Here is a 12,717-nt window from a genome sequence, read left to right as displayed (position 1 = left end):
AATTCTTTCACCAACGTTCACCTTATTATTAACGTAGATGAAAAAGCACTTTTCCCTCTAAATGTCTAAATTTCTAAAGATATATCACAGATAGTGATTCAGGAAAATCAGCAGAGTATACAGAAAAAAAGTCTCCAAACCAGAAAGGTACATTACTTCTTAAATTTCTCAGGTGAAAAAAAGAGAGGGTAATTACAAATAATAATAATAAATAACGAGGAATAATAATAAGTGTTTTAAAGAAACACATTAAAGGAACACAATTACCCAAAACAGTTTCAATACTTCTTTTTTTTTCTTCTATGTAACACTCTGTACAGTTCATTGAATGTTTTTTAGGAAACCATTTCTGTTCTTAAATTTCCTTAGGCCACCTGGTGAGACCATTTGAGCCTCACTTTCTTATCTCAGAGACTTTTACTTTACGAAATGATACCAAAAATGAAAAGGCATTTGTGTGACATTTAACAGAAATGGGGGAACAGTGGCTCTCAAACCAGATGGAGACTGAAGGAAAAACTCTTGACATTTGTCAGTGCCTCCTTTCTATGCCTTATTTTCTCTATTCTGGTGCTCTTCTCACCAGATTAAGGCTTGTAAGACCCTCCTACTGTGGCCCGAGGCTCTAGCCAGCTCAGTCCTCTGTGTGTGCCCCTTATTACAAAATGGTTACACCTTTTCTTTATGTCCAGCCAATCTCTTGTTCCTCACTCTCACAGAGAGAAAAGATCTGACAGGATAATTAACACTAGGCATGAATGACTGATATGAGCTGCATACCTCTTAAGAGTCACCAGAGAATGACACTCTTAATGGGAGACTTTGGGCCCCTTGGCAACATATCTTAGGGTGTCCTTCAAATCACATCACATTGTTAACCAGTTCTACCACTGCCAAAGTGCACCCCTTCTTTGTGCAGAAAAACATAACTCTCCTAATATATCACAACTGTGCTATGTTTTACCTATCTGATCTAAAATGAATTATGCCAATGTATAATCATGGATTAATTCACTTAAAACATGTTCTTTACAAATGCAAAAATATTAGAAACATTATTCATTTATTTAAAGTTATTTACTATGTGCCAGGGAGTTTACATAACCACCTTGTCTAATCTTCAAAACTCAATACAAGGTATTGATATTGTAGGTATTGTTATAATTATTTCTCTTTTATTGATTTGGAAATTAAAATCCAAAAAGATGCAAAATGTCATAGGTACTAAGTGATATAATAATGATTTAAATCCAGTTCTTTCTGGTTCCTAAGGCAATGATGTTTTCTTAACTATGTCATACATCACCATAATGACTATTAATCTGAGACTAATACTAGCCATCAGAACTAGAATTTGTATATAGACATGATTTGGTTGGCTTAGAAATTGTAACTATAAGGCTTGCTTTCTTTTTTATGTTCCTTGAGACTTATTATTGAACATAACATGTGAAACTCAGGTTCCAGCATGAAGAAAAGAAAGATTCTTTCTTTATATATTCTGATTACCTGCATAAAGAAGTTAGGTTGACTAGGATATGAAAGCTGCATAGACAGTCTATACGAGTGGAGTGGAAATGTGACTATCCTACATGCTTCTCTCAGGCTTGTTTTCTGGGTATATATTTCTTATCCTACATTTGCTCCCAAACTTGTGCTTTTCTTCAGGCTTTTCCCTCTTCCAAGAATATGCTTTCCTTCTCTAAATTTAAATCCCACCAATCCTTGAAGTGTGACTTGTAGCTTCATCTCCAGTCTGCTGCCTTCTATAAACCCATCCTGACAGTTCCTGACTTCCCATGCACCCACCCAAGAGCCTCACTGGCCAAACAACATCCAAACAATCTGGAGTGCTTGACAAAGGTAAAGATCCCTGCCCTGTTGGGTCAAAATGTGGCTGCATGTTTAGATGGCTCCCAACATAGCTTTCATGCACACTAATATTTGAGAATCACTGACTTAGTATCTGTAAGGTACATTCTTGCCTGTAAGTAAACTGGCTTACCTGAATTACTATTTTATTAATACATGTAAATCTTAAATCCTCAGTAAGATTGCAAACATTTTGAGTCCAGGGGACATTAATTTACTCCCCTTATGTCTCTAGCAAGCTGCTAGAGACAAGTGAATATTCTGTGAAAAGTTTCTCTAAACTGACCTATAGATATAGACAAGTGGGAACTGATTAGCCTCATTGCTGAGAGAGTATGGTTTCTAAGAGGAAGTCTTCAATAGTGTATTAGGTCTGCAAAGAGACATGGCTTGTCCCATGGGGGAATATCTGCTGCATTGCAAATATACCCCAAAGTGTGCATACTCAGTATATACTTTGACTAGAAAAAAAAAGGTCAGAATGCTTTTACTATTGGTGAAAGCAGATAGGCACATTTGTATTTAAAACAAACAAACAAACAAACAAACAAACAAACAAACAGGGGCGCCTGGGTGGCTCAGTTGGTTAAGCGTCCAACTTCGGCTCAGGTCACGATCTCACAGTTTGTGGGTTCGAGCCCCGTGTCGGGCTCTGTGCTGACGGCTCGGAGCCTGGAGCCTGGAGCCTGCTTCGGATTCTGTGTCTCCCTCTCTCTCTGCCCCTCCCCTGCTCATGCTCTGTCTCTCTCTGTCTCAAAAATAAATAAAACATTAAAAAAAAAAAACCCACTGCGTTTGCTTCAATTATGTGCTCCTATTTTCATTCCTTGAATTTTTAGACTTCAAGGTGTGTGCCAGTCTTAGTTGATTGCTATTGTTAGACAATTAAGTCAAGGAATGTAGGTCAGATTTTCTCCTTACAGTTCATTTGTTTCTAAGCCTCAACTAGTTCCTAATTTTGACACTCATTCATGGCGCATCTCCATTTATATATTCTGGTTACATTTATAAATTCCACCACTTCCGGACCCTGCACTGTGAAGGGTTTCACTCTCTGAATGATGTATGTGAGCTGTGCCCCAAACCCCTTTTTGATATTATGAAAACTAAGATGTTTTTTTCCCCCTCCTAACTGGCATTTAGTGGTCATTTTCCTTAGTACTTTTTAGTATTTTCAATTTCTTCTTGCCCACTTTTCTATTCTTTAAGATGATGAATTCTCGGGGCACCTGGGTGGTTCAGTTGGTTGAGCGACCAACTTCGGCTCAGGTCATGATCTCATGGTTTGTGAGTTCGAGCCCCGCGTCAGGCTCTGTGCTGACAGCTCAGAGCCTGGAGTCTGCTTCAGATTCTATGTCTCCCTCTCTCTCTGCCCCTCCCCCTCCCAGGCTCTGTCTCTCTCTGTCTCAGAAATAAATAAACATTAAAAAAAAAATTAAAAGATGATGAATTCTCTTGATGAAAGTGAAACAGATAATATATACAGGAACATTTCCAGGCCCACATCAATGAACTGCATCAGTTTTTATTTTTATTTCCTAATATAAAGGATAAAGTCATTATTTAGAGAAAGACAGTCTGCCCTGGAGACTCCAGATTCCTGCCTAACTCCTAAATTGGTACGCTGATTATTAACCACAACTTCAGTAATCATTCTTCTGATGTCATGAGGTAAATGGCTGACTGAACAGTGAAGACTGAACCGTGACCTGTGGGTGAGGACCTGAACTCCCATGAACTGAGAAGCAAAGCAAATTCCGAAAGAAGACCTATTTCCAGCAAAAAAGAGCAGTTGCCAGAGCAGTTTAGTACTGCAGCCAGAAACAACTGGTCACACCCCCTACCAGGGTGGGAGGAATGTTTTCCCTTGACCAACACTGGCCATATCTTTATCCTGGGTTCTCTGGGAGATGAAAGGAAAAATCTAAGGATAGAAGGAGGAAGAGAGAAATGTTGAGAAGGGAAGAGGACAAAGGACATTCTGGAGTATTGAGCAGATCATTACAAAAGTGAATTGCCTGGAACACTGTTTACTTCCGTTCCTTGCCCGCCTCTCCCTCCCCTGCCCAATCATCTTGTGTGACAGTTATGTTTCAACCGTCTTCACACGTAAGACATATCGTCATCCTCGTGATATTCAAAGGAGAGCCCAAGACTCCTGGATGTAGCATTGTTATCAGCACCTGGATGAGAAAGCAGACCAGAGTTTCAGGTGCTCTGAGAGGATTGCTTATGATTCCAGAACGCCCCAGCAATGGAAGCTAAGGAGCCACAGAAATAGCCCACATGATCCCAGCTGATCCAAGTGTTCAGTCCTCTTATAAAGTCAGAAGGATTTCATATAGTTCAAAGTAAGCAGTTAGAATCTGCTTTTGGGTATAGCTAGAGAGACCAGTTTAAAGAAACTAGTGAGGTAAAAATTTTCCCCTAGTAATCTCAATTCTGCTATGAATTCACTGTTGTTCACAGCCATTAGGTCTGCTTTTCCTATCTCAGGAAAAAAAACATTGGTATTTATCCCATCATTTTTACTACCAAAAGTCCATTTGAGCTTGGGACATCTCCTTTTGATGACAGTGAACAGATAAAGTGTTAACATAGTTCCTAATGGTGATTTCATTTTAAGTTTAGTAGGTGGCACTGACACCATCCAGCTTACTGTCAAGCTGGCCCATCTTCCTTGGAAGTTATTTTTGACCTAAGTGTAGAATATTTTATAATATGTCATTAACATGAATACAGGAAGTTAGCCAGGCTGCCCTCTTGGAGCAATTTTCTGTTGGCATAGCTACAGCATTCACTCTTCTTCACCACATGGGCTTTATTATTTGGGTTTGGCAGCTTTCGGTTCAAAATGGTTGCTTATAGAGGAAATTCATTGTTTAAAGGAAGGAAATGTGTGCCTTGTGACAACTCAAGACCTTATGAAGAAACATACCAACATTTATTCTGACAAGTTATTTATGCTTACATTCTTGTCCATTTTCTTTCACCAAAGATTCACAGAGGTGCATTTTCAGAACAATATTTTCTTCTCAATTTCTAGGATTGTACAGTTAAACCACATTAATTTACAGACCATGAGGACACAGCTTAAATTATACTTTTGGTCTGGATAAACATGATAAAAAATGACAGTGGTCAGTAGTTTAAACTCTGGGAGATTTTGTTTGTTTGTTTATATTTTTTAATGTTTATTTGAGAGAGAGAGAGAGAGAGAGAGAGAGAGAGAGAGAGAGAGAGAGAAGAGAATGAATGGGGGAGGGGCAGAGAGAGAAGGAGGCACAGAATCTGAAGCAGGCTCCAGGCTCCAAACTGTCAGCAAAGAGTCTGACACAGGGCTCAAACTCACGAACCAGGAGATCATGACCTCAGCTGAAGTGGGATGCTCAACTGACTGAGCCACCCAGGTGCCCCTAAACTCTGGGAGATTTTGAAAGAAATGAAGCTAATAAAATGGACCCCTTCTCGTGAGTGAAGTGATATGAATAAAGTATGGTGCCACAAGAGAGCTTACCATTGAATGAGGAAGACGCCACGTACACAGAAAAGGACTCCTTATGGCTTAGTACAGCATAAGACATGTCCTATGGGAAGACAACTAATTTTGACTGTTCTGCTAGCTTTCATAACGATGTCTATTTTCCTAGCCCCTAAAGTAACTGATTAGAAATTCTCACAGCAAGAGTCTTGACCTAATGTGACTTCCTCTACATTTGGGGAATCACAGTATCTCTGGTTTGGAAAATTGTTTGGCCTCTGTGAAATATTGGTGCGAAAAACCCGTTTTTGTTTGTTTGTTTGTTTGTTTGTTTTAGCCCATTCTTTCCCCTCCCCAAGTTTGTTTGTGTATATATGTATGTATATGTATGTATATATGTATGTAAGTAATCTCTGTACCCTATGTGGGGCTCAAACTCACAACCCTGAGATCAAGAGTCGTATGCTCTTCTGACTTAGCCAGCCAGGCAACCCTAGCCCATTCTTGAATGCCTTTAATGACAGACGAATCATCCCTCGTTCCATATTTAAATAGCCCCTAATCTAATCTCTGTTAGATTTTTTTTTCCCTGAGACTGAGCCAAAATTTGTCTTCCTGTAACTTCCACCTGCTTTTTAAATTTTGCTTTTTGGGATCATTGGGCTGGAGTCGGGAGGTGGAAATCAAGCTCCACTTCCACATGACAGTCTTTATTATTTGAAGTCTTCTCTTACCCATTTGCTTCAATTGTTCCTCGTGTCTCAAATTTCAAGTCTTATCACTAGCCTGAGCACTCTTCTCAGATTAAAAGCAGGAACTAGTTTTTTCTATACCTCTGGCCTGAGTTCACAGCTCTATTGTAGATGCTGTTCAGCAGACAGGAACAGTTCTTATGTGGTTCTTATACTAATGCAGGCTGCACTGCAGAGTTTGGTTTGCATTGCCGTATTACATTGCTGAAACATTTTGAGCTTACCATCCAATAAACATTCAAAATATTTTTCTATATGCTTTAGCTTAGTAATCTCTATTTTGTCATACTGATAGACACAGAAAATTTTCCCTATTACTTTCTCTCTTCTTAGATTTTTACAGGTTTTAAATTGCCATGACTTCTGTCATTCATCACATGCATGCTAAACACATATTTAATATTAGCACCCTGCATATTTTTATCTAGATTCATCGATAATATATTCAACAGGTTCCTTTCTCCAGATACCTTCCTTCAAGTTGACACTCTTGCATTAGAAAGCAGCTCTTGGACAATATCATTAACTCAGGTCTACTGAATTGTCTTCTTTGAGTAGACATGCGCTTTTAGTAGAATGTAGTCCATTCTAGAATCTGGCCCAAGACTGACCTTTCACTCACTGACGTACAGTTAATAGCAATGACTTTTGCCTTGTTGGCATTTTCCTGTCTCCTGTCTTCAAGCACAAATCCACATTTCTCATAAAATTTTTGAAATCTACTTTCCCAGAAGCCTCTGCTACACATCTGATTATGTCTACCCTCTACTCTTTAGCTAGCATAAACGCCAAAAAAGGATATAAACAGTTTTTTCTAAGGCATAAGTTACTTTCAACTTCACTAAACAATTATTCCTTTATATTTTGAAATATGTTTTTGTCTGGATAAGAAGTGTTAGTAACTATACTTACTGTACTACAGATTTCTCCGAAGAAAGGAGGACTATCCATTCATAATTACTCAAAAATTAGGAATGTTCATATTTTCTAGAAAGGAAATGCCATCAGTATTAAATATGTGTGAATGCATATATGTGACTCTATAAACAGACACCCAAGAGATCACATGTGGAGTTAATATGAACCGAGTATAATTGGAAACCACTAGTATTTTTCCTCTTGGCCACTCTTTCCTCTCTTTTGTTCTGTAGGGATGTTAACTACTGCGCAAACTGAGCATCAGCCACTCAGGGATCTTGGCAGAGCTTCCTGGAGCAGAAGAGAGTCTGGACTGGGAAGTACCAAGGCTGAGAGAGTGAATGGATCTCAGACCTTCCCCTTAGGGAAAAGAGGCATCACCCGAAAGTATAAAGACCCAAATAGGTACCTCAAAAAATTAAAAAAAGAAATACTATACAATCAAGTAATTCCACTACTATTCATCCAAAGAAAATAAAAACACTCATATGAGAAGATAATATGTACCCCACATTTACTGCAACATTATTTACAACAGCCAACATATGGAAGCAACCTAAATTTCCATTGATAAATGAGTGAATAAAGAAGATGTGGTATATATCTATATTTATATATTTATACATACATAGTATATTACTCAGCCATAAAAAAGAATGAGATCTTACTATTTGCAACAACATGGATGAACCTGGAGGGTATTATGCTAAGTGAAATAAGTCAGACACAGATAGACAGATACCGTTATGATTTCACTTATATGTGGAGTCTAAAAAACAAAACAAATGAACAAACAAAAAAACAGAAATAGACTCATAAAAGTAGAAGGATGAGAGTATCCCCCCCCCAAAACTAATATTCTCTAACATCTGATTTTTATACTACTAGGAGCATTATTCTAATATTTGGCCATGTATAAAATTCATCTTTCAATGGTCACTTTAATCATTCTCAACTTCAAGACTCTCTCTATATCTAAAACATTTAAGGCAGCTGCCTGCTATTCCCCCATCCCATACTTTCATAGAAGACAATTATTTGATTTTCATTTTTGTATTGTGATATTCCCTTGGTCTGATAGCCTCATGGCAACTCTTTTCATCTTAACCTTGCTGCCTACTTTCTGTTGCCTTAGTTAACGTATCATTATGATAACTGACAGGTCAACTCTTATATTGGGAGAAGCACTCCAGTTGTTTACTAAGCAGATAGGTTCTTTAAATATGTGTTGTATCTGGACAGTTACTGCAGGTTTTAAAGTGCCTTCCATTTTTCAACTCTTTCAAGACCTTGCCTATAGTCTCCTACCGATTTTCCTCATTGCCTTATTACTTCTCTGTGGGCATTCCCCAGATAAATAAATTTACCTTTGTAGCCTTCATTATTCTCCCTTAAAAAAAAAATCAAGGATTTAGGGGCACCTGGGTGGCTCAGTTGGTTGAGCAACCGACTTCAGCTCAGGTCATGATCTCTCCGTTTGTGGGTTTGAGCCCCACATCAGGCTCTGTGCTGACAGCTCAGAGTCTGGAGCCTGCTTTGGATTCTGTGTCTCCTTCTCTCTCTGACCCTTCCTGGCTCACACTCTGTCTCTCTCAAAAATAAATAAATGTTAAAAAGAAATGTTAAAAATCAAGGATTTACATGATCTCACAGCTCTTACATTCTGTATTTCTAGAGCTGATTTATATTCAAAAAATTTCTTCTCAATATATACATAAATTTTTCTTTCAAAAAATGTAGAATTCTCAAAACTTTCTAGGAAAATGTACAGATTTCTAACCTTTGATGCTATGTTTCTCCTAAAAATGAAACAAAAAAAAAAAAGAACTATTAACAATGTAAAAGAAACTATCCAAAGTCCATCCAAACAAATAGCCAAGAGATCTGCTACCTAAAACAACCTTTGGCACAATCTACTGTCATTTGTCAAGAAATCCAATCTACATAGTATAAAGGAAACGTTCAGATGATTTTACACAGAATCATTCATCTTTTCATAGACCCAGCAGCTTGCTATGATCACTCATCCTGGAAGATGTTTTCATAGACATTTAGTAAACTGTTTCTCAGGAGTAACTTCTGAGTAACTTCATTGTCACTTGTTTTCACTAATTATTTGGCAGCCAGTGCTCCATCTGGGAATGTGCACTTTGAAATTGAGCAAAAGGTGCAATTAAGTAGAGACTAATTTGGAAGCAATGAAAATTGAGGTAAAAGTAAAACTACTCTGATGAGGGTGAGGAAGATAATTCAATGGGGAAGGAGAGTTGTTTCCTATAAATAGTGCTGGGACAACTGGATATCCATATGTACAAAAATTAAGTTGTATCCCTGACTCACACTATATCCAAAAATTAATTCAAAATGGATGGAAGAGCTAAATGTAAGAGCTGAAACTATAAAACTCTTAGAAGAAACACTGGTTTCAATATTTGTGACCTTAGATTTGGCACTGGTTTATTTATTTAATCCTTTTTAGTTCATTGATTTATTTTGAAAGAGAGGGAGAGTGCGCGTGAGCAGGGGAGGAGCAAAGAGAGAGAGAGAGGGAGAGAGAGAATCCCAAGCAGGCTCCTTGCTGTCAGCACGAAGCCTGACGCAGGCTCAATCCCACACACTGAAATCATGACCTAAGCTGAAATCAAGAGTCAGATGCTTAACCAACTGAGCCACCCAGGAGCCCCTGTTTCTTTCCTTCTTTATTTACATTTACTCATTCATTCAGTCATGCTGTTGTTTGGGTTTATCTAGTTTATTTTCTTAATTGAGATATAACTGACTTATTATATTAGTTTCAGGTGCACAGCATAATGGTTTGGCATATTTGTATTTATTGAGAAATGATCACCAGGAGTCTAGTTAAAATCTATCATCACACAGTAACAAATTCTCTTCCTTGTAATGAGAACTTTTAAGATCTACTCTCTCAGCAACTTTTAAATGTAACACTGCAGTACTATTAACTAGAGTCATAATGCTATACATTACATGCCCATGACTTATTTATTTTGTAATTGGAAATTTGTATCTTTTGACCACCTTCACCCATTTCTCCAACCCTGGCATTGTTTTCTTTAGATATGATACCAAAACTACAAGTAACCAAAGAAAAACTAGACAAGTTAGATTCATCAAAATTAAAGATGTCTGTGCTCCAAAGACACTACCAAGAAAGTGAAAACACAACCCATAAAATGAGAGAATACATTTATAAATCATATATCTGATAAGGGTGTCATATCTAGAATATATATATATTTTATTTTTTTAAGTTTATTTATTTATTTTGGGAGACAGAGATGGAAAGAGAGAGCACGAACAGGGGAGGGACAGAGAGAGAGGGAGAGAGAGAATCCCAAGCATGAGGCTCAAACTCACAAACCATGAGATCATGACCTGAGCTGAAACCAAGAGCTGGACCCTTAATCAACTGAGCCACCCAGGCACCCCTAGAATATATTTTTAAAAATTACAATTCAACAGTAAAAAGACAATACAATTAAAAAAATTTTTTTAATGTTTATTTATTTTTGAGAGAGAGAGAACGTGTGAGTGGGAGAGAGGCAGAGAGAGGGAGACACAGAATCGGAAGCAGGCTCCAGGCTCTGAGCTGTCAGCACAGAGCCTGACGTGAGGCTCAAATTCATGCACCGTGAGATCACGACCTGAGCCGAAGTCGGAAGCTTAACTGACTGAGCCACCCAGTCGCCCTGACAATATAATTTTTTAACAGATTTGACAGATTTTTCTGAGTCAGATTTCAACAGACATTTCTGTAAAGAAGATACACAAATGGCCAATATGCATACAAAAAGGTGCTCGTGATTATTGGTCACCAAAGAAACGCAAATCAAACCATAACAGAATACTACTTCAAACTCACTGGGGTGGCTACGATTAAAAAAAAAACAAAACAAAAACACAAACAAAACAGATAATAACAACTGTTGCCAAGAATATAGAAGAACTGAATCCCATACACAATTGTTGGGAATGTAAAACTGCAGCAGCTTTGAAAAACAGTTGGGAATTTTCCCAAATGTTAAATATTAAATTGCCATACGACCTAGCAATTCCACATTTAGCTATATACCCAAGAGAAATGAAAACATGTCTGGACACAAAAACCTGTATATGAATGTTCACAAGAGCATTTTTTACAGGATTTTTGAAAAGTGGGAATGATCCAAATGTCTGCTAAAAGATGAATGGGTAAACAAAATTTGGTATAAGCATACAATGGAATGTTATTAAGCCATAAAATAGAATGAGATTCTGATACCTGCTACACCTGATACCTGCTACTTGTTACAATTATAAACCTTGATAACATTATGCTCAGTAAAAGAAGTCAGATATAAATGGCTGCTTATTCTACAATAACATATATATGAAATGCCCAGGATAGGCAAATCCATAGAAACAGAGAGTAGATTAGTGGTTGCCAAGGGTTGGGGAAAGGGGAAAGTGGGGAATAATTACTAATGGGCATGCGGTTTCTTTTTTGGTTATGAAATTATGCTGAAATTAGACAGTGGTGATAACTGTACAATTTTGTGAATATATGAAAAAACACTGAGTTGTACACTTTAAGAGTGAACATTGCAGCATGTGAGTCACATCTCCATTTAAGAAAAGATAAAACTACTCAAAATTGCATAATAAATGTGAAATTATTTGAAAAGTACAAAGCACTTTGTGAGCAGTCCTCAAACATTCTGTCTCAGATGCTCTATGCTCTTACTTAAACATTTTTTCATATGCCATTAGAAAATAAAGCTGAGAAAAACTTTACATATTTAGCAATTTGCTTAATACTAAAAATAATAACCCCATTATAGGTTAACACAAATAATATATTTTAAGAAACTTAAATATACTCCTCAAAAAAACTGTGAGAATAATGGTATTGTTTTACATTTTTGCAAATCTCTTTAGAGACTGGAAACAGTTGGACTCTGCATTCAATCTATTCCCATATCATGTCATGTTGCCTCTGGGAAACGCCACCAAATACTGATGAGAGAGTGAGAGAAAACAAAAGCAAATAATGTCTTTGTCTGATTATGAAAATAATCCCACAGAGTACCTAAGCCCCATTTTGAGAAGTGCTGAACTAAACAAATATCAATGAGGTAAACTATTGTTATTAGAAGTTTGCCTTCTATGGGAGGTGGGTAGTTAGAGGTGTATTCACTTTGATGTTGCTGAGAAGAAATCTTCAGACTCAGAGTTAATAAGTGAATTAGAATTTTTAAATCCTAGAACATGGACTGCTCTGTGTTACAATAATCACAAACACAGGTATCGTAAGGACTGGGGTAGCCAGGGTAGGGTAACCCTATATTTTATTGCTCAGATCTGGACACTTTTGAGAATAAAAGGGATGCTATTAATAATTACTCTAAGGCTGTTCAAGGCAAATTGCATCATGTGGTCCCCTTAGCCATGCAGAAACTGAGAGTTAAAAGGCATCTAAAAATAAAGATTTGGGATCTTTGGAGAGTCTGGGGAGAGCGTTCTGATCAAAGGGAATGAATGATGTGGCAAAAGGAATGGAGATTGACCTGAGTAAATTAGTTCGCGGTACAGAGGATTTAAAAAGTCCCGAGAGCTCACAGAATCTTAACATTAACTAAAAACTTTATTAAGAATTTTAAACACCTGAAATAATCTATTCTTTTTTTTTTTTTT

Source organism: Herpailurus yagouaroundi, unplaced genomic scaffold (assembly GCF_014898765.1).
Source record: "Herpailurus yagouaroundi ecotype Mexico unplaced genomic scaffold, PumYag 100, whole genome shotgun sequence".
In the NCBI taxonomy this organism is placed as follows: domain Eukaryota; kingdom Metazoa; phylum Chordata; class Mammalia; order Carnivora; family Felidae; genus Herpailurus; species Herpailurus yagouaroundi.
Note: the sequence above shows the minus strand (reverse complement) of the source record.